The sequence below is a fragment of the Rosa rugosa genome, chromosome 5 (assembly GCF_958449725.1).
Source record: "Rosa rugosa chromosome 5, drRosRugo1.1, whole genome shotgun sequence".
Taxonomy (NCBI): Eukaryota; Viridiplantae; Streptophyta; class Magnoliopsida; order Rosales; family Rosaceae; genus Rosa; species Rosa rugosa.
Window position 1 is genome coordinate 25,662,326 of NC_084824.1, and position 23,027 is coordinate 25,685,352.

Consider the following 23,027-nt stretch of genomic DNA (forward strand, 5'->3'; position numbering starts at 1 on the left):
AGATCATAAAACATGTTTTGGCGGATGAAGAAATTTCGCGGTTGTTTGCTACAGATTCAGCCACGAATTTTATTTTTTATTTTTTATTTCCGTTTTTGGTTATATATTAATATTAAGATAAAGTCTCTAAGATAAAGGAACTAGATTACGACCCCTGTTATCCACAAAAAAACAAAGATTACGACCCCTGGTCATCGGGTCAAGCTGGGCCTTACCACATTTTTACATAATGACGGGTCGAGCTGGGCTGAGCCGGGCTTCATTGTAAATTTTAGAATCCAAGACCGTCCTTATAAATAGGGTCTTGCGGGCCTGGTACCCTTCTTTTATCCGGGCTGGGCCTATGTTCTTTAGTTCCAAACAATTTAATCTGCATTCAGATCTCCTAAATTTTCTTCATTTTCCTAGCTTGCAGCAGCTGCATAAATTTAACTTTTTACTTAAGTAAGTTAATTAGAGTTCTTGAAGTATAAGCTTGCAGTATTTTATTTTGGAGAAGAACATATATATATATATATATATGTGTGTGTGTGTGTGTGTGTGTGTTGGGGTGATTTTTTATAACAAATATAAAAGGATGACAGACCAGTATGCATGCATATATTATATATATAGTAGACATTGTGTAGTTAATTATGGTGCTTTTTGAACAGTTTTCCAAAAACATACATCCAATTCATTTAATAATTATAGTGCTTTCCAGAATCATAGCATGTAGGTATTGCATTTTCAGTTCTGATTTTTCATACCTCTATATTTTAATATGTGTGTGTCTATCCTAAGAACCTCCACATATATTAAAATATGCGGATTTTCTTGAATAGACTCACTTTTCGATCGCATATCCACATCTCGACCATTCAGTTTTTAGGTCCTGATGTATAGATCACTTTTGCAAATTTTCAGCCAATTTGATGATCGTTAAGGTATCAAACTAGATTAAATCAATTAACGAACCGAGTCTGTCCAACCTGAACCGTTCGTGTTCATAATTGTAAATTGCAGTTTTAATGTCGTAAAGATTATCAATTTGGCTGAAAATTTGCAAAGATTATCTACTCATATATACCTAGAAACTGAACGGTTAAGATGTAAATATGTGATAAAAAAGTGAGTCTATCAAGGAAATCCCCATATTTTAATATATGTGGAGGTCTTTAGCAGAGAATGACTATGTATATATATAATTAACTACACATATAGCATAGTATAGAATTTGCGGGTTTACAGAAGCCCCTTTGGAAGGCCGGGCCGAGCTTCAAATCTCTAAACCAAGCCTGGCCCTCAATACCAGCGGGCTTTTATCCGTCGGGCCAGGCGGGCCTCCATCAACCTATCGATTCAACGGCTAAATGATGACCCCCAATTATGACATGTTCAAACTGACTGATTTTTCAAAAATATCACTAATAAAAAATATCACTTACTCATGTTGATCTCAGTGCAGCAACCTACTTCTCCAGCTCATGTTGAAGCCAATGGCCCTTGAAGATATTCGAATAACTAAAATTAAAGAAGGTCGAAATCTCTCAAAAATAGGATAAGAAAACAAAGATTTGATTTTATTGATGTCAAGTGAAATGTTTTACTCAAAAATAATGAACTCTATGCGAAGCAACATTGGACCAAAAATAGTCTGAAGAACCCTTTCACGTGGAAAGGGAAGCTTCCTCTCTCGGCGCTTACAGCTTCTAATTTTGATAATTTTAGTTCTGGTTGTCCTAGGGGTTTCAAGTTGTAATTTCTTTTCGCTCCTCAAAAAAAAAAAAAAACATTGGACCAAAAATAGAGGTAGCAACAGTGGCCAAACTCGTATGACCCTCGAGGATGATCATGTGCTAGAATTGTCCCACATTTTTTTCTCCTCAATATCACGATTGTTTGAATGATGGCACATGGAAATTAAAAAGCTGAGGAAATTTTTTTATTTTGGAATAAATAAAACTCCGCTGCCTCGAGTTCAGTGGAGAGGACCGGATTGCCATCACGATCGTCAGAGATGGAAACTTGAAACACAGCTACACGTGTATGCCAAGATTCCATAAGATCCTCGCCGGTATACACCAACCAAATTCGGCCACCATCACACTTACCCATAACACAGTTAGCGACGAGTAAAAAAGGACAGAATATTATCCCCTGAAGCTCATGTAGCTGTCGAAACAGCATGGGGATACCATTCGGATCCAACTGATAAACAGTGAGCTCATGGTATATTAGACCAATTAAAAAGCCCTCAAATTCTACAACAGCCATAAACTCAAAGTGGTTGTTCCCTTCGTCCTCCTTTTGCTCTGGCCATTTTTCCCATTTCTCTTGATGAACGTCAAAAAGGTATAAACCCGACTGAGTATTGCAAGTTACAATCTTGTGACCCCAAGCAGAGTGACTATATAAACTTAATGAGTTATGATCACAGTGGGGAGGACGGGGAAGCTCTTTCCAAATTTGGCGAAGGGGATCAAAAACCTTGAAAAGGGGTGGGTGATGATCCATATCTTCCTCATCGCCCAAGTATGATGTTCTGGCCATAACATAGATTTTGTCCTCCAGGGTAAAAACTTCAGGACGTACCAGACAAGGTCTTTGGATCAAGCAACCTCGGATCAATTAGCTTCCTTGGATTGTACGGTCGATGCAGAGACTGATGGTTGGACCCTCTGAAGCATTCGGATCAAAGGCAAAAACATCCAAATTGGGCACACGAGAATCATCATGCCGACGTACCCTTTCACGGTCATCACGGTAATCATTTTTAGAATTATATCTTCCACTGCCACCGGAATCATCATCAGAATCAAATACTTCATTTCAGGGTTACACGTTCTTGTGAATTTACCCCCAAACATATACACTTTGGAACCCACAACTATAGGTTGCATTCCCTGCGGAATAGTTGTATCAAGACGATAGTCGTCATTAGGATAATAATCATGCAACTTCAAACTGAGGCTTTGGAGAGTTCCTTTTGCAGAATTCATCAATATTTAGACGGCATATTCGATCGTCCCTGATCAAGTACAAAAACCAGTCCTTCTTTGGCGGTGGTGCTTGCATCGGCATCTAATTCAATGAATATTAAAACTTTGGATCTATCAAGTACTAGCGCAGAAGCGGTAGTGATCGAGGAGAAGAAGGCTGTAGCTAGGGTTTGTACCTTTTTTCTCGTTTTTGTTTTTGGATGGCTAGGGTTTGTATGTGGGACTCAGTGGGAGCAACATGCGTTATTTATAGGTTTCATCGATGACCCGAGTCGAACTAGTGGGATTATAATTAGGGGAAATGATCATTTACTCAATTTTGGAGTTAATTAACCCCACTTGCCCAAACACTCTAAGAGATTGTCCACTTACCCAAACAGTCTAAGAAATTATTTCCCTAATTCCCAATTAATTATTTTTTTAATTCTTTTTTATTTATTTTTAAGACTTTTTTGCCCACTGTCCACTCAAAGATGGGTTTATAAGCCGGATTAACATTAACAATTTTTCAATCCACGCAATTTTTTTTTTCTATGGAATACATAAATTTCTTGAGTCGGCTAAAAACTATATTTATTTGCTCTCTCATTCTGAGTCCTTGAGAGGGGTCATATCTCTCTCTTCCATCGCACCCTGGCTTCCTTCAGTATTCTTGATGTTCATGTGCATGCTTAATAAAAAAGATGAGTTGCATCATATCAAGAAACAATCAGAAGAAGATGAATCTTACGGAAATATGCAAATCTTTGAACAAAAAAAGTTTAGATTGTAGATGTGATATATCTTTAGTCGTTTACCACTTTTCCATACATGATCTGATCACTATACACAATATGGCACCAATTACAACTATTTATTCTACCAAATTGACTAGCGTTGTTGTATTACCTCTCATTTTGATAAGGGTGATTCTAGTTGGACCTCTAAATTTGCTATTTGGACCTCCCATACTTAGTACACCTCTAATTTACTTTTTAGAATACTTGAAAAGCTAAGTAGACCTCCTTATTTTTATCAAAACACCCTTGAACATGAAATACAACAATCTATTACTCTACTTTTTATATGTATCTTCAACCACGAGAAGAAGAATGAATCAAAATCACATGATATTGCTCTCTTATGAGTAGGTCTCTCCTCCACCAAAATTAATCAGAGGGTTGGTTCTCTATCTTGATATGTTGCTGGAATCCCTTTGAATTTGCTAAAAGAAGTCTTTCAAGGGTTTAGGGTTGGAAGATCAAATAATAACTATATCATAATATTCACTTAATTTAGTTTAAGAAAATTTCAAATCAGATTGTTTTGAATTTATTTTTGTATTAAATGATGGGCCATCTATAGAAATCATTATTTTTACTTAATTGTTTTAGGTAAATTTTTGAATAATGGAAATCCATTGATAATAATATCGCATGCCAAGAAGGCCATTACATACCCACCCGATGACACATCATGGTCAGAACAAGGATTCGTGGAGGAGCCACAGTGGTACATAGGATAGACCAACTATATTTGAACTTATCGCTCGCAAAACAGCGAGCCTATAAGCTATGGAAAACATAGCAAATAGGTTTTAGGTAAATTATTAAACTATATAGGTAATATAAGGAAATTTCGGGAAAAAAAAAATTAATTGAATGTTATATTTGGGAAGGTAAGAAGAGTTTCTTTTTTTCCATTTTTTTCTCTCTGTCCTTATTTGTCTTTTCATATGACTTGATAAAATTTATTAATAATTGAAAAAAGTTGGAGGTCCAAATATCAAATTTGGAGGTCCAACTAGAACCACCCTTTTGATAAATGGATCTCCCAATTATTTTAAATATTTTTTATTCCAAATTTATCCCTCTGCAATATAGTTATTAAAAAAAAAAATTGAGTTCTAAAACCCATGGGAGGGAGAGAAGGAGAGAGTGAATGCTTGATAGGATTTAAACCCCTAGCATATTCCATGATTATCTTTATAACATAAATCGATCAATAGATTATCCAAAACAAGATGTCAAAGAGATGAGCTTTAAGTGATAATTAAGTTGATAATTGGCATATCAACGACTAGGAAACAGCAAGATTATAATATTGCCATACTTGAAGAATCTGTCTCAGAACAAGATTAAAGGAATAATAATAGGAAAAATGGGTAATCAGTTTGGGTTGGTAATTAAACAAACAAATATATAAGCGTATGTAAGAGAGAATGATACTGGATAGGGGAGTTGGCCATTGCGCGCGCAGAGAGAGATGGATTGAGAGATTAATACGAGGTTGGAAGAAAAGGTGCATAGAGAAAAAAAAAAAACAAGGGTGAAATTGGATGTTTGGTGTTAAAATATGAAGTAGGAGGTCTATATATTAAATTGGGAATAGACACACTCTTGTCGAAATGGGAAGGAAAAAAAAAACGCATTATTTATCTGCCAAGCAAAAGAAATGGAAAACAAGAACGTAAATGGCTATTAATGTCCAGTACAATTGGCAACGCCAAGTGCTCATCGATTACGGCATACACAAAATGAAAATACAAGGACAGAATACATTTTCTGGAAAATGGGGATTGCAGTATACGGATCAATCCCTACTGGGCAGAAATCAGAGATCACGAACCAAACTCCAGATTTTTGGTTACGCAGTGAAAATCTCAAATATGAGATTAAAAACACTGCGGGGCTCTTACTCTTGAGAACCCAAAATAAGAACAATTGGATTATGATGAAGGATATGTTCTTTACAACTTCAAATAGCACTAGCGCGGCTACAATGAATAGACAAAACTAATATGCAGTTTGTCTTCAATCTCGAACTCCTTCTTCACTTGATTGTTCTTCGATTTTTCTTTTTCTTGTTTCACAGCAACTCTTCAGATCACAAGTAACTCCATACGTATGAGCAACTGACCTATAACACTTAACCAAGGAACAAGTGTTTAGGATTTTTATCACTACACAATATCAAGCAAGACTCTCAATTATTCTTGCATTCCTTGATCGGCTGCCAGTGTAGTCTGCATCCTATATCTCTGTCAAAAAGCAACGGCAACCCTAATAGACTTCTATTAGGAAAGAATCGTGGTGATTAAATAAAATAACAAATCCTAGAAAGACTTAGGATTACATTACACCACGTTACAAGCCATGGGAATACCTTTCCTAAACAAATAAGCATTGAGTCCAAAAGATATTTTCCCTTAACAGCATTTTTTAAAACAACATATCAGTTTGTATAGGAATGCCAATATGACAAAAAAAACTTGTACCAACAATCTCCCCCTTTGGCATTCCTATACAAAACAACTTTACCGTATGAAAACTCCCCCTCAACAGGTACTTGAGAACTTTCCCTTGTGAACAATACAAAGATAGAATAATGTTACCATTGATTGAACAAAGCATGTAAATCCAACAGATCACACAACTTTCTCCCCCTTTTTGAATAGGAATGACAAAGGCAACTTATGTAGCGGAAGCAATGTAGAAGGAGGATCATAAATATATGGCGCACAGTAGACACTAGCCCAAGTCGAATCAATCAGAGGAAGATAGTCCAAGTATTAATACTCCCCCTAAGTGTGATCATGTTATGAAAGATGCAAGAATGAAATGCAAACACACAATGAGTGAGTTTGTATCCAAATGCTAAGAACATATTTAATTCGCAGAGCTTTTCCAACAAGAGCAATACCACTTAACCATAAACAAGAGTGCAACAAAATAAGTTCACACGAGTGAATTGATTCCGACAATCACAAGGTAAGATAGAGGATGATCGAGTATTCTATATCTCTTGTTGTGAAGAGTGAACATATCTCAAGATGGGGTGTGTAATATTTGTGGAAACCTGAAAAGCAAGGCTCACATACGAAACACATTTAAGCACATAAACTTTATTCCCTCTTATAACACCGTGTGCATGGGCAAGATTTTGAATTTTTCTTTTGGCCTTTCACACAAAGTAACATTTTTGCTCAAGAAGACTACGACCCTTGTAACGAGTATTATGCTAGCAGCTCCCAAGTCAGATGACTTTAGGGTACTAGATGTAACAAGGACATCCCAAAGAGCACATCTACTCGAGTCAATAGTTTCACAATCCACCGGGGTGACCAAACCATTCCCGTTTCTTCCCAATCCTCATATCGTTCGTCACGACCAAGGCCTGTTTACTTTGGGAATAGCCTGGCCATGCTCCATTAACCAACTACATTTTTTTTTTTTTTATCAAGGAGCAACCAACAAGAGTAATTTCGTACATGAGCAATGAGAACAAGCCAACCATCAAATAAGACTTACCACCACTTAGAGTATGTGTGCATGTGAGGTTTCAAGATTGTAGAGAATATGTTGTTCAAGCTCACAATTACAGAGTGACGTAGGTACAAGTTCAAAACGTGCTAGGCACCTTATTGCACACAGATTTAAAGAAAAGAGTATGACCCTTGTCAATCTAAGTTCAAAATAATCTGTCAGACACTCGGGGATACAAACCACTATTTTTCAACCCTAAATTTCCAGAAACTGAACGTAAAAATGCAGAAACGTAAAGAAAATGCACCTATACTATCATGAAGACATACACCATGAATGCATGCAAAATGGATCAAGCGAAGTGAGAGTATCAATACTTAGAGCATCCACCAACGATGCTTCTAAGTGATTCAAATTGAGTTATGTCTAAAGGCCTAGTAAACGAATTAGCCAATTTGTGATCAGTAGGAACAAAAGCACGCTCAAGCATATTATCACGATTATCCATATGAGTAGAAAAACGATTATTCACTACACCAAAAAGAGTCTTTTACGGCCCACAATGTGTGCCGTAAAAGGGTATTTACGGCGCACAAAGGCATGCTGTAAATGCCGGAGCCGTAAAAGACGTACCTCATTTACGGCACACTAAAATGTGTCGTTAAAGTGCATCCAAGAACGCCGTGAAAGTGATATCGGAAATGTCACTCATGTTATTTACGGCACATGTTGCACGCCGTAAAAGACTTGATTGCGTTCCCATTTAAGGCGTATAATGTGTGCCGTAAAAGTGTGATTGAGTTCCCAATTAAGGCGCAGCTTGCACGCCGTAAACAAGGTTTTTTTTAATAAAAAAAAATTTATATTTCTACCAATTTCACATTTGTATCACTATATCCATATGACAAATTAGATGTAAGAGAAACATTTCAATCAGATTATCATTATAAGTAATTTCATTTACAAAATGACAATTAAAAATGTACAAGTAGCAGTACTCAGTACATCAATCAATCAAACTCTAACTCTACAAGTTCAATTCACATATCAGTTTCATTTCAGCAAACAGATCAAGGACTACCACCCTCCCTGCAGGAACATAATGTAAAAGTGTCTGGAAAGAAGTATGTTCCATTGTTATTGACAACATATAAATAAAAGGGAACAATATACCCAAATTAAACAAAAATTGTAAATATAACCTTCATTTGTGCAGGCCTCCAGAATGGATCATGTGAAAATAACCACCCCTGCAGAATTAGTCATTAACATACCAAAACATAGTAAAGTCTAACATACCAAAACATAGTAAAGTCTAGTAACTTTCCAGCAACTCTACAAGTAACTAACACATAAGGAAGTCATCATAATCAAGGTCAAAAGTGAAAAATACTTGTAGCACAAATTCTAGATAGTTGAAATTAACTAACTCTATTGGTAACTTCATTAAAGTTCTTTCAAACTGATCTCATTTCATTGGAAACTAAATTTCAAATATAGTGGTCAAAGTTCTGGCTAACAGATAGTTTATGCAGCTTCTTGATTTACCGTATATCAATTCCATAATATGAAGTGATCGACAATTGCAAACCTGAGATGGTTGGGCTTATACTCCCAACTATCTCAGGTTTGCAGAAGCAATTCCAGAAAGACTAAAAGCCAATTAAAATGCATATCTACACATACTGATATAGATTTTTTTATTTTATTTTTATTTTTATCAATTCAAAGTTCTTGTTCTGCACAAATCAGATGGTTTAGTTTGGACTTGGCTAGAGAATAAAGTAAAAAAAACTATTAATGTGAGGTCTAGTCCTCCACTACGACCACGAAACCAACATGTATAACCTTCATCATCACCAGAAAGCAAATCAAAAGTATAAATCAAACATACCTCTCAGTAAAACTCGTGGTCTTTAACTCTATGGTGTGGAAAACTGGAATATAAATTTGAGGTGGGCAATCTGTCCGGATTAAGTAAATGCAATTACACAAAAGTAACAGTATGGCTTAAAGCATTTGCAAAAGACATACAAGATTTTTGCTTGACAAAAACAATATTCATTGTAGGAACTATACTAGTATAGTACCACCAAAAACAGTATTCCATTGTTACTGAAATGCATAGTTATTATTCCATTTTCAGTATTCCATTGTTACTGAAATGCATGCCATCTGCTTTTGCTGATCTGGATGCTAAGGAAGAATTACTATTTGAGGTTTGCGGCTGGCAGGTACGAATTGTCTTCACACTGTCAAAGAACATGCACTTATTAGGATCCATGAAACAGATTGCGAATCTGTGATCACCGAATAAAGAATTTGAGTTAAGAGCCTTTACGTACAACAACATAATATGAAGCCAGAGCACAAATAAGTGAACTCACAAGCTTTGAGGAGTTCCGCAATACAGTTGCAAGCTGGGAATGACTACTTACGAGGGCCTTAATCTTCTTGAAAGATGCAACAACAGATATTGGCACTATATCAGAATGAATAATAAACAGTTAATAGTGATGAAAACTCAACCCACTGAATTCCAATGCAAAATCAATATACATCCTTGCATATAAAACTGGTTTGCAGCACCACAAACAAATTAGGTATTTCTGCAGGGACAAATCTTGCCCTTTAACTTGAAAAGTAAGCATCATATTTAGTATATTACAGAGCCCACAAACACTGAATCTAACTCTCTCACACACATTTAAAACCATAATAGTTCTCAAAGGAAAGAAACAGTACAAACAGATTAGTAATTACCAAATCCTTCAGGGTCTTTGTTTATGAACCTCATAAGATGATCAGTAGTAGCTAAGTTCAGATCACTGAAATAATACTCCACCTGCAAATGTTAGGAGAACAAAAAGAATATCATGTAAGGTAAAGAGTAGGGAAAGTTGAGATTACAACTATTAAATTAGATACTAGTATAGTACCACCAAAAACAGTATTCCATTTTTAGATTTTCTCAAACACATTATAGGAGTCAAACCCTGCATACGTACGTTCTGGAACACATGTTATCGAATTCCATAAGGACCAACTTCATCCCCATTTCAATTCATCCAATGTCAAATTAAGTTTGCAGCCAACATACTTTTAGACACATATATGAACACTATTACATAGCATATAATCTGCTATAATAGAAAAATCAAGTAGGGTATACCTTTAGAAGTAGGGAGCTCCTTGCCTTCTTTAGTAAAAAACTCCCTCAACGACACCAATGGTTTCCCCTTGAATTCCTGAACTGTCACCTTCCTCTTATGCGAAAGCTGCGTCACCACAAACAATACCCCAAAAATCAAAAATCAAATAAAATATCGAATCCAAATTAGCAATAAGCAAGACCCGGATTTTGGCATACCCTACAAATCACGAGATCGCCATTTTCATCGAACCCACGCTCCTGGTTGCTCTCCTCTGCTACTTTGGACTCCTCCTCATCTGCTGATTCCGAATCTTCGACTCAGTGGCTTGGTCCATGTCCGATTCTTTCAGGATTAGACAGCAATTTCTGCGGCTGAATTCCGACCTACTTTATGTTCATTCTCAGATCTAAAAGAAACCCAGAATCAAACTAAAAAAGAAACTACAATTTGGTTTTACCTATTACCTACAAAGTGAAAAGGAGAGAAGGATTACCCATCCGTGCTGAGCGAATTTTGCTTGGCTTCGACATTGGATTGAGCTCCTTCGATATGTAGGGCGAGAGAGAGAGAGAGGGAGAATGTGTTTTGCCCACAAAATAAAAATTGAATAGGAAGTTTTTGTTCGATAAAAAAAAAAGTACGTGGGAAGTTTAAGTTTTGGCCCAAATATTGGGCGGGCTGGAAAACCTTTATACGGCGTGCGTTATCTGTGCGCCGTTAATAAGGATATCAAAACTATTTATTTAAGGCGTGCTTTAATTGCATGCCGTAAATAGCTTAAAAATACATTATTTATGACATGCATTAGAAGCACTCCGGAAATAACTCAAGACCTTATTTACGGCGTGCAATTAGAGCATGCCGTAAATAAGGTATTCTCTGGAGTAATTTACGGCATGCATTGAAAGTGCATCATAAATAAGGTACTCTCTATAGTTATTTACGGCATACTTCACAAGCACGCCGTAAATAAGGTATTCTCTAGAGCTATTTACGGCGCGCTTTAAATGAGCGCCGTAAATGACCAATTTTTACGGCACACATGAATGCACGCCGTAAATTTTGAGCGGTAAAAGACTCTTTTTCTTGTAGTGATTTGAACCTTTTTTAATCCAGATTTGCTTCTGCTTCATTTTTGTTTCCAGATCCACGGGGATTGAAGCCAGCTTTGCAATCCTGGTGATCAGATTCAGACCCTCTTTCAACTCAGCTTGCAACGAGGCAGGTGAGTTAATTCTCAACGTTTTCCTCTGATTTTGAGTAGCCCTGCGAAGTATATTGCACCTAGGACGTATGTGTCCTAATTTTCCACAATAATGACAAGTAGGAATAAAGTTTTTGGAGTTGTGAATATACCTGGGCTGACAAAGTTTGTCAGGACTTACCTGAGCAACCTTTTTATAGGTTTGAAGGTCCAATTTACGTTCTGGTCTTTTGGGCAATTTGGGACCAGAATCAATGTCTTCTGAAGCATGTGATTGACCCAGCGAATTTTCACCTTCCACACCTTTTACAAAGGTCAAAGGCTTGCACAACTCACCTTCAAACCCTAACCCTTCTTTGTTGCCGTGAGTTTTACCAAATCCTATCATCTTGGAGACCTTTTCAAACCCTATGGAGAACTTGTTGAAGCTTTCCTTGACTTTAAGCAACTCATCCTGCAATTTCTCATTTTCAAGGGTTAGTGAAACATTTAAAGTGGATTGAGCCTTGATTTCAACCTGCAAAACTTTAATTTTATTAATGAGATCACCATGTTCCTTGTCCCCAACTTCAGACTTAACCTCATCCTGCAAAGCTTTTATCTTATCAACAAGGTTAGTACGCTCAACATTCCATTCTTTTACAGAAGTTTCAAATTGTAGCTCAATTTTCTCTTTTTCTTCTCTTAAAGAATCAATTTCTTTTTCAAGTGTATAATTTTTCCGAAGAACAATCCTAGAGGCATTATACAATTTCTTGCATTTTTCATTTGTTTCTTCATCAAGGGTATCACCTTCAAAGTCAGAATCATCAGATAAATTAATATCAATAAAGGAAGTAAGAGCAAGATTTACCTCTTCACCATCAGATTGAGAGCCTTCATCACTATCACTCCATGTGGATTTTAAAGCCTTGTTCCCATGTGAGTTATACTTCTTGTTGCCACAATTGGCAGTAAGATGTCCAATTCCACCACACTCAAAGCATTTAGGTTTGTTAGGAATTTTTTTTGAAGAGTTTCCAAAGGAGTTTTTATTTTTCAGAAAATTTTTGAACTCTTTTGTCAACAACGATAAATCCACATAATCATCATCAACATCATCTTTCTTTTTAACAGAAGAGAAAACAATATTTTTTACCTTTTTCTCGGGCTTGATCCTCATCTCAAAGGTTTTGAGATTACCTATCAGTTCGTCAAGAGAATAGGTGTCTAGGTCTTGAGTTTCCTCTATGTCAATTTGCTTGGCTTGAAATTTTGAAGGAAGAGCCCTGAGAAATTTCTTGACTATTCGATGCTCCTCAAATGGATCATCAAGGCTACGACATTGGTTTGTCATATTGAGAAGTCGAGCGTGAAAATCATCAATTGATTCATCTTCCCCCATGGTCATGTTCTCAAATTCCAATACGAGTCTTTGAAGCTTCTGACCTCTAACCTTCTTGTTTCCCTCATAAGTAACCTGAAGTAGATCCCAAGCTTGTTTGGCTGTGTCACAGTGGCTAATTCTCATCCTCCCCTTCTTGGACAAAGCTGTGAATAGTGAATTCCTTGCCTTAAAGTCACAAGTTCTATCACGAACTTCCTCTTTTGTCCATTCCTTCCTAGGTTTGAGAACCCTTGCAGAGGACCCTTCTACTTTCTTTGATTCTTCTGCCTTGGTTGGGTGTTCCCATCCATTCTCAACTATATTCCACATGTTTTCATCTTGAGAGTAGAGAAAAGCCCTCATCATGATCTTCCATTGTGAGTAATCTTCACCATCAAACAAAGGAGGGCAATTTATCGAACTGGAGGCTCTGTTATATTCACGTTCCATACTTGACCACGGATCAACTAAAAGCTTTAGAACCTGCTCTGATACCAAGTGAAAATACAAGGACAGAATACGTTTTCTGGAAAATGGGGATTGCAGTATACGGATCAATCCCTACTGGGCAGAAATCAGAGATCACGAACCAAACTCCAGATTTTTGGTTACGCAGTGAAAATCTCAAATATGAGATTAAAAACACTGCGGGGCTCTTACTCTTGAGAACCCAAAATAAGAACAATTGAATTATGATGAAGGATATGTTCTTTACAACTTCAAATAGCACTAGCGCGGCTACAATGAATAGACAAAACTAATATGCAGTTTGTCTTCAATCTCGAACTACTTCTTCACTTGATTGTTCTTCGATTTTTCTTTTTCTTGCTTCACAGCAACTCTTCAGATCACAAGTAACTCCATACGCATGAGCAACTGACCTATAACACTTAACCAAGGAACAAGTGTTTAGGATTTTTATCACTACACAATATCAAGCAAGACTCTCAATTATTCTTGCATTCCTTGATTGGCTGCCAGTGTAGTCTGCATCCTATATCTCTGTCAAAAAGCAATGCCAACCCTAATAGACTTCTATTAGGAAAGAATCGTGGTGATTAAATAAAATAACAAACCCTAGAAGACTTAGGATTACATTACACCATGTTACAAGCCATGGGAATACCTTTCCTAAACAAATAAGCATTGAGTCCAAAAGATATTTTCCCTTAACAACATTTTTTAAAACAACATATCAGTTTGTATAGGAATGCCAATATGACAAAAAAAAACTTGTACCAACACAAAAACTGAAGGGAAAAAAGTCACTACTAAAAATATGGCAATACGGGCACGGTTACGGGGTTTGTGGCCTATTAAGTACCACTAGCTAGTCACGCTGTCACGGTTTTGCCCCGGTTGGATACAAAACTGTAGCTGTAGTGAAACTATGAAAAGTAGCGCAAGTGACGAAATAGTATGACGGTGGCAATAGAGGAGACCTTTGCCAGTTGCACACAACGATCTCTCTCCCTTCAGCTGTGCTGTAAAAGAAAATGTACTCATGCATTTGTGGTATAAGACAATAATGTCTTCATTTTGAATACTTGTAGCTGTTATATAAAAAATACTCCAGGTAGTGTATGTAAAATCATATATTATTAAGCCGATACTTCAGATAGTGTATGTTGTTCATGTCAGGAGAGAGAAGAGAGCAGCGCGTGAAGCAAACTCGAAAGGTGGCCCAAATATAGTGCAGACAGGTTTTTCCATCAATGGAGTTGGAACAATATTTAGTCGCGGACACAAATCTAACTCTATTACTGAATAGCCACTGCTAACCGTCCCTAATAGTCAATGGGGAAGAATTTGTGGGTGTGGCAATAGGCCCGATATCTAGTAGTGAATTTACCTTAGTAATGTTATTGTGCAAGCTATTGAAGGTTGTTTGAATAAGAACCTTCAACTAAATGCTGTATTACCATTTCTAAAGAACACTGAAATTAATTGTAGATGAACTATCATCCAAGACTCTACATATGTGCATCGAGACGAACAAAAGGGATGTCAAAAGACTGGATCGTATTAAAGACTTGGCAAGCAAACCACGTCTGCATATTGCACTATTGCAGTATTTCCCACCATAAACCTGAATAACATGAACAACAGAAGAGAGGCGAGCAATCTATCAATTTCTGCAAATAGAATTAATGCAGAAAGTAGGGAGATAAAGAAAAGAAGTAGAAATAGACATCACATTTTATTAATGAAAAGTTTATTCTACAAACTCGTAACAAGAATCAAGCATAAATTTGACACCAATATATCATGGTGCATAAGTGAAAGCCGAGCTAATAAATCTATCAAACTGAAAAAATTGTGCAGCCTCAAGATCTGCACAGAGGACTTGATTTCCATCAAAGTCATTAGAGATGAAAACACGAAACATCACTACACGAGCATGCCAAAATTGCATACTATCCTGTGCAGAATCCACCAGCCACATACGATCACCATCATATTTACCAAGAAAACAGTCGGAGACAAGTAAACAAGAGCTAAATATCTCTTGCAACTCGTGTAGCACCTTCGAGAGTTTGGGCCATGATAAGTGAAAGCAGAGCTAATAAATCTATCAAACTGAAAAAATTGTGCAGCCTCAAGATCTGCACAGAGGACTTCATTTCCATCAAAGTCATTTGAGATGAAAACATGAAACATCGCTACACGCGCATGCCAAAATTGCATACTATCCTGTGCAGAATACACCAGCCACATACGATCACCATCATATTTACCAAGAAAACAGTCGGAGACAAGTAAACAAGAGCTAAATATCTCTTGCAGCTCGTGTAGCACCTTCGAGAGTTTGGGAATCCCATTCGAATCCAAATGGTAAGCAACAAGTTCTTGGCGCTTATAAGGCATGCCAATTAAAAATCCCTGGAATTCTGCCACAACCCTAAAACCCTTATCAAGGATTGCACTGATATTCTTGGCATCCTCCCATTTCTCTTGGTGAGTGTCAAAAATGTATGTGCCGGGGTTCTTCTTTTTTTTCTTTGCCTCGGTACGAATAATGAGCTTGTGGCCCCAAGAGAAGTAGTTACACACATAAGGCTCGGTGTCACGTGATGATGAAAATACAAGGACAGAATACGTTTTCTGGAAAATGGGGATTGCAGTATACGGATCAATCCATACTGGACAGAAATCAGAGATCACGAACCAAACACCAGATTTTTGGTTACGCAGTGAAAATCTCAAATATGAGATTAAAAACAATGCGGGGCTCTTACTCTTGAGAACCCAAAATAAGAACAATTGAATTATGATGAAGGATATGTTCTTTACAACTTCAAATAGCACTAGCGCGGCTACAATGAATAGACAAAACTAATATGCAGTTTGTCTTCAATCTCGAACTCCTTCTTCACTTGATTGTTCTTCAATTTTTCTTTTTCTTGCTTCACAGCAACTCTTCAGATCACAAGTAACTCCATACGCATGAGCAACTGACCTATAACACTTAACCAAGGAACAAGTGTTTAGGATTTTTATCACTACACAATATCAAGCAAGACTCTCAATTATTCTTGCATTCCTTGATCGACTGCCAGTGTAGTCTGCATCCTATATATCTGTCAAAAAGCAACGGCAACCCTAATAGACTTCTATTAGGAAAGAATCGTGGTGATTAAATAAAATAACAAACCCTAGAAGACTTAGGATTACATTACACCACGTTACAAGCCATGGGAATACCTTTCCTAAACAAATAAGCATCGAGTCCAAAAGATATTTTCCCTTAACAACATTTTTTAAAACAACATATCAGTTTGTATAGGAATGCCAATATGACAAAAAAAACTTGTACCAACAGATGATATATTATAGCAGGGGGGATGAGGGAGGTGTTTCCAGGATTGTTTGAGGGGATCAAAAACCTTAAAAAGTGGTGGCCTATCATCATCATCAAGTTCTTCTGCGTCCCCCAAGTATGGTCTTTTTGCCAGAACATAGATCTTATCCTCAAGAGCAAATGTGATAGGAATGGTTTTGGTCCGTGGATCAATCAACCTGGGAATTTAACCTTCACATTGGCAGAGGGTGATAGAAGGGCCCTCTTTTGTTTCAATATTGTGATTAAATGCATAAATATCCAAGTTGGGCATTGCAAAACATCTCCCATGTGCATCACTATGGACTCTTCGATCGAGTCTTTGACCGCCAACTAGATACACGTTTGATCCCACAGTTATATGTCTTATTCTACTGGGAATTGTACAAGGACGACCTTCTGGATAGAAATCATGTACAACTCCGAACTTAGATATGAAAGAGCTCTTCCTTTTGCAGAATTCGCTAATATATATTTATACTGCATAGTCGATCCCCCGGCCCATATTCAAATACAAAAACCAATCCTTGGTCTTCAAATTATCATGGCACATGGCAGAAGCTGAGTAAACTAGAGTGGTCTCCTTGGCGCCTTGAACCTCATAACTATTTGAATCGATAAAATCCGCAGCCTCAATATCTACCAAAAACACTACTTTGCCAGCATGGTCATATGACATAGAAACTCGAAACACTGCAACGCCTATACAAGAAAATTTCTGGACATTATCCTTGCCACAATACACCAACCACATAAGGTTATCATCACATTTACCCAAAAAAACTTGAGGGTTAATTAACAAAGGACGCCATGAAAACATCCCCGTAAGCTCGTGTAGCACCTGATGCGGCTGAGGGAAGGATCCATCCAACTTATAAGCAACAAGCTCATGCCTCATCTGTTCATTGCTCATGCCTCATCTGTTCATTAAGAAGAAGGTGAAGAGATGCAGCGTAGCATTCTGTTTTATTTTTTATTTTTGGATGAAAGTACCTTAGCATTCAAGTGCGCGCCAATAAGCACTTTGTTTTCTGTTTGACAAACTTTTTTTTTTTCTTTTCGCTTTTTTTTTTTTTTTTCGCTGGGAGGGTTATTGGCCTAATCTCTCCTTATATCCTGTTATTTCTTTCCTTTTCTCTTTATATTGATTAAACTGTTTCTTTAACAAAAACCTACATATATTAATTCAGGATGCTTTCAATTAGTTTGGATTACTGTCGCTGCGTCGTGCAACAAGAAAAGGAGATACGGTAAATATACAATATTTTTAATGGATATTCAATTTCTCAACTGCTTGATTAATCGCTTTGCTACGTGACGTTGATTGTTTGATTAATATAAGTGATGGATATTCACTTGTCCCTCACAGTCTCTTAAAAACTGTCCCTTAGGTGAGCATGCCTTTTATTCATAGAAGAAGTATTAGTTAATTATGTCAATTCCTATCAACTTAAATTAAGTGTGTAACGTGCAAAACAATTTTTTATTTATTTTTATTTCATTTACTCTACAAAAGATGTCAGTTGATAAATCATGGATGAAGTTAGGATGGTCAAATCCAGAGTATTTTGATGGAGTCGCAAATTTCATTGATTATGCAACTAGGCATGTAAAAGACAGTGATGGAAGAATCTATTGTCCATGCAAAAAATGTCAAAATGGAGATAGTGAAGTTTGTTGGAGAGGAAATATCCCACATTGGAAAAGTGACAAATAAAATTATATAACTTATAAGTGGGTGGATTTCACCCAATTGTACCGAGGCCTTTTGTGATTAAAACCCAACACCTATCAGGTGGTTAAGTTGGGACAGTATCAGTACAATGGTGGGCCACGGGCCACGCTTGTCGCTGTTTAACATGGTATCAGAGCGGGTCCTTCTCCAATTGTGTCTCGACGTAGGCACGTATCATGAGCCCAAATTGGGGTTCCCTGTATTGCCATCGAAATTACCAAGTGTCCAATGTGGGCCTTGGATTGTATCGACCAAGTCTCCGAAATGAGACTTGTGTCCCAATTTCCAATGTGGAAATTGGATTAATTAATTTCACGTGCAAACCTAGAGTTAGGTTGCACGTGAGGGGGCGTGTTGGAGAGGAAAGATCCCACATTGGAAAAGTGACAAATAAAATATAACTTATAAGTGGGTGGATCTCACCCAATTGTACCGAGGCCTTTTGTGATTAAAACTCAACACCTATAAGGTGGTTAAGTTGGGACAGTATCGGTACAATGGTGGGCCACGGGCCACGCTTGTCGCTGTTTAACAAAGTTCCAACAGACGTGCACAGACATCTTCTGTACAAGGGTATTCTGCAAAGCTATATAGTATGGTATAAACATGGGGAGAAGGAAGATAATGATAGTGGTAAGAGTGGTGATAGTGACACTGATAGTGATGGTAATGAGGCTGCCAAGTGATTATTATTACAAATTGTAATACACTATCACTTGATGTTGATCATATCAGTATTGTAGTTTATGTGGAATGTAGAAATTGATATATATGGTCTTGAGCAGGTGTGTTTGTATGAGCATACTTATTTCTTGATTCTATAATAGTCGTTGTGTTTTGACAGAACTAAATATATTTTGAGTACCTATATATTTCAATCCACACTTCAGCTATTTTTTAGAATGTTTTTGGTTCAACTTGTATATATATATATATAGTAATAGTGCAAGTGGGAGAATGTAAGAAAATTGATGGACTTATCACTATCTATAACTTAAGTAAATAACTCTTGATTAAACTCTTGACAGATAATTGGAAATATATAGATTGCCTATTTACCTAATAAGTTTTGATATGATAGATACAGAAAATCTATAAACTCTGAGTAGGTCTGGGACCCTTTTATGGTAAGGCTCAGACTATTATATATATATATATATATATATATATATATATATATATATATATATATATACAGCAACGTTCAGAAGAGGACGTCCGTGAAAAACTAATCTGCGGACGAAGGCTTCTCAGCCATTGATTGATGTAAATGAAAAGCAATGGCTCAGATCGAATGCTTCCAAAAACACTTTGAACTTTCAACCCAACTCAGTCTCACTCTCAACGACAAAACTAGTTCTCTCTCTCTCAAGCCCCTCTACTCACAACCACAAGATTTTCCGGCTAACCCAATTTCACAAGGCTTCGATTCAACCCAAACCCAACTGTTAAACACTCTCCTGCGCCAAAATTACCGGCAAGACCAAGGGCTACAGTTTCTTCCTCTTCAAGACGCACCGCGGAGTCCTCAAGGTCCTGAAGGAATCGAAGAAGAGCATCGGTAATCAGAGCACTTCATGCTAGCTGGCCTCAGTGGGCTTGGGGAACAATACGGGCTGTCTTCATCGTTCAATGGCTAGTCGGACTCGACGGGGAGGAAAATTCAAGTCAGCAGCATGCTGCGTGAGGCTGTGACCGAGAAATTGAGGGCTTTGTTTGGGAAAATTGGGAAAAATGATATCGGGGCAATGGGTTTTGATTCTCAGACCGGAAAATCGACTGGTGTTTAATTCTTCAGATTTTGGATGCACATCAAGACAATTTTAGCTTGGGTATTAGCTTTACTGATATAGCTTATGTATGCTAGTTTCTACATTGTTGAGTTATTATTGCTGGGAGTGGTGATAGAATATGTCAATGTGCATTTTCTCAGAGCACAGAGCTTTGCTCGTGCTATTCTAGAGAAAGTTTCATTTTGTTTTGTATTTTATTGTATTATAGAATGAATGAAATCTCTACATGAATGTTTGTTTATATCTCACTGAGAAAGGTTCAGCAGTTGGGTTTGGGTTGAATCGAAGTCTTGTGAAATTGGGTTTGTCGTAAAATATATTTCCGACAGTTGGGTTTGGGTTGAATCGAAGTCTTGTGAAATTGGGTTTGTCGTAAAATATATTTCCGACAGTTGGGTTTGGGTTGAATCGAAGCCTTGTGAAATTGGGTTTGCCGGAAAATATGTTTCCGGCAGCGGTGGTTGTTGTGAGCAGAGGGGCTTGAGAGAGAGAGAGAACTAGTTTTGTCGTTGAGAGTGAGACCGAGTCGGGTTGAAAGTTCAAAGTGTTTTTGGAAGCATTCGATCTGAGCCATTGATCGTTGCTGTATATATATATATATATATATATATATATATATATATATATATATATATATAGGGGATGGTTCTGAAGAGGACGTCCGCAACCTACAAAAATTGCGGACGTCCCTCCTCCGGCGTCAAGAAGGTGGCGACGGCTGTGTTGCAGTTGTCGGACAACCCCCTGGACATCCCGGACGGCGTCACCATCCAGGCGAAGGCTCAACTGATTGGATTCTCAGCGATGCACGGCGAGCTGAGCTCCACTTCGAACCCTTAGTCGACGAGTCCGGCCGCTTCTGAACTGCTCCACATCGTGGCCTGGTTCCGTCTGGCAACAGAAACGCCGCCGTCGAAACTTGATCGAGCCCGGAGGAGGGACGTCCACACTTTTTCTGGGTTGCGGACGTCCTCTTTAGAACCTTCCCCTGCACACACACACACACACACACACATATATAATTACACACACATATACACACATAGATTTGGTCCCTGTCTCTCTGCAACAAAGCATGAGGAAGGTATGAAATAGATTCAAGAGTGGTTCCATTATGCTTCACATGTATAAACTGAAAGGATCACGACAATAGGTCGACTAAAGATTAAGACCCAGCAGTTGGATATTGAAGATGAGTGATGTTCTTATGTGAAGTTTCTCAACAGCTCTGTTCCAATCTTTTTAGGGAAGCTAAAATGGTGTGGGTTCCGCCGGAGAAACTTGCCTTTTACTTTTTTAGCACTTGCATATTCTTTTCTTATGTACACTTCTTGTCCACAATTATACGTTAGTAAGATCATTGAAAAAAGGTAATGTAGTTTGAATAATGCTATGTGGATCGGAGTTGTGGATCACCTATTTAGGTACCACCTGCATCCCACCTTATGTGGCAGCTGATGTGGCAGAGCCATGTCATTTAAAGAAATTTTGTGATAGGTTGGACTTTCTGCCACATCAGCTGTCAGCCTATCACATAAGGTGGGATGCAGGTTGTGCCCAAAAAGGTGATTCGCCTAGCATTACTCATGTAGTTTTGGAGTTACCATTGATGTCTTTAGCCTATGCTGTACTCAAAGATCATTTTTGGATAATCTTCCATTTTTGTCTTCTTTATATGGTACTCTTCTGTACATTCATATTACAAAATGACACCTCTTATCACTACACATTTTTTCTGTTCTTTTTAAATTCCTAGATCCCAAAGCTTTGTCAAAAAGGATACAAAGATGACAAACCTGATGCAAAAAATTTCGATGAGTGAGCATGACACCTTTTGGGTTATCACTTGTTCCGCGTTATCACTTGTTCCGCTTGTATATGCAACTGTAGCAATATCATCCGAGTTGATGGCTTCATACATAGAGTACTGTCCTGCAATCAGAATAGTTACAATGGATGCTGCATCAACTTTCAGAAGCTTGAAGGATATGTAGGAGTCGTAACAACCAAACTTACTACACAGAATACACTCACCCACAAATAAATATACAGTCGAGGGACAGATATATTTACAACGGGAACGGACCAACTGTCTAAATAAACAAAGTATTGGGAACAACATGTAATGTTCAAAACAAGTTATATGCATATAGATTCTAAGATATTTTGAGGGAAGATAGCATGAGCTGCTTCTCGCTGCCGGCTTTATCTTTTAATTTATATAAATCAAATTTATTAACACAATTCTGAAACAGAAATGAAGGACAAATTAAGCTGTTTAGGCTCTCAATTTGTATTCTAAAAATGTAAAAAAGAAAAATGCTAAAATTCTATAATGAAAAATGAAAATTCTATATCTATATGCTAACATAGTCTAGTATTGCAGAATTAAAGATTAAGGATACCAAGTGACACTGAAAAACATTAAGAGTCCAAACTCAGAAAAGGGCTTTAAATGTAGTTATATATATCAAACAAACAAAAAAAAAACAAAAAAAGCCTTAAATAAATACAGATGGATGACCTACTTTTCCATCATCAGAATCAGGAATACTCTTACGACTCTCTTGTCCCAAATCTAGAATCTCTTTGTAGTTGACAATGGGAATCTTCCCATCACTGACCAAGCTTGATTTCTCCCCCCAAAGAAGAACAACAAATTTCATGATAGCCTTGGAACAGAATTCTTCTGAAATCCTATTGAACAG

General features: G+C 37.4%; 1 long non-coding RNA gene across 1 annotated transcript; it reads right to left on the minus strand.

The window, feature by feature from the left end:
• Positions 1-8,141: 8,141 nt before the first annotated feature.
• Positions 8,142-8,474, minus strand: LOC133709190 (uncharacterized). The gene is made up of 2 exons (XR_009846166.1): positions 8,428-8,474; positions 8,142-8,339 (listed from the first exon to the last, which is right to left on the minus strand). It is a non-coding gene; the product is annotated as an uncharacterized LOC133709190 (long non-coding RNA).
• Positions 8,475-23,027: the final 14,553 nt, after the last annotated feature.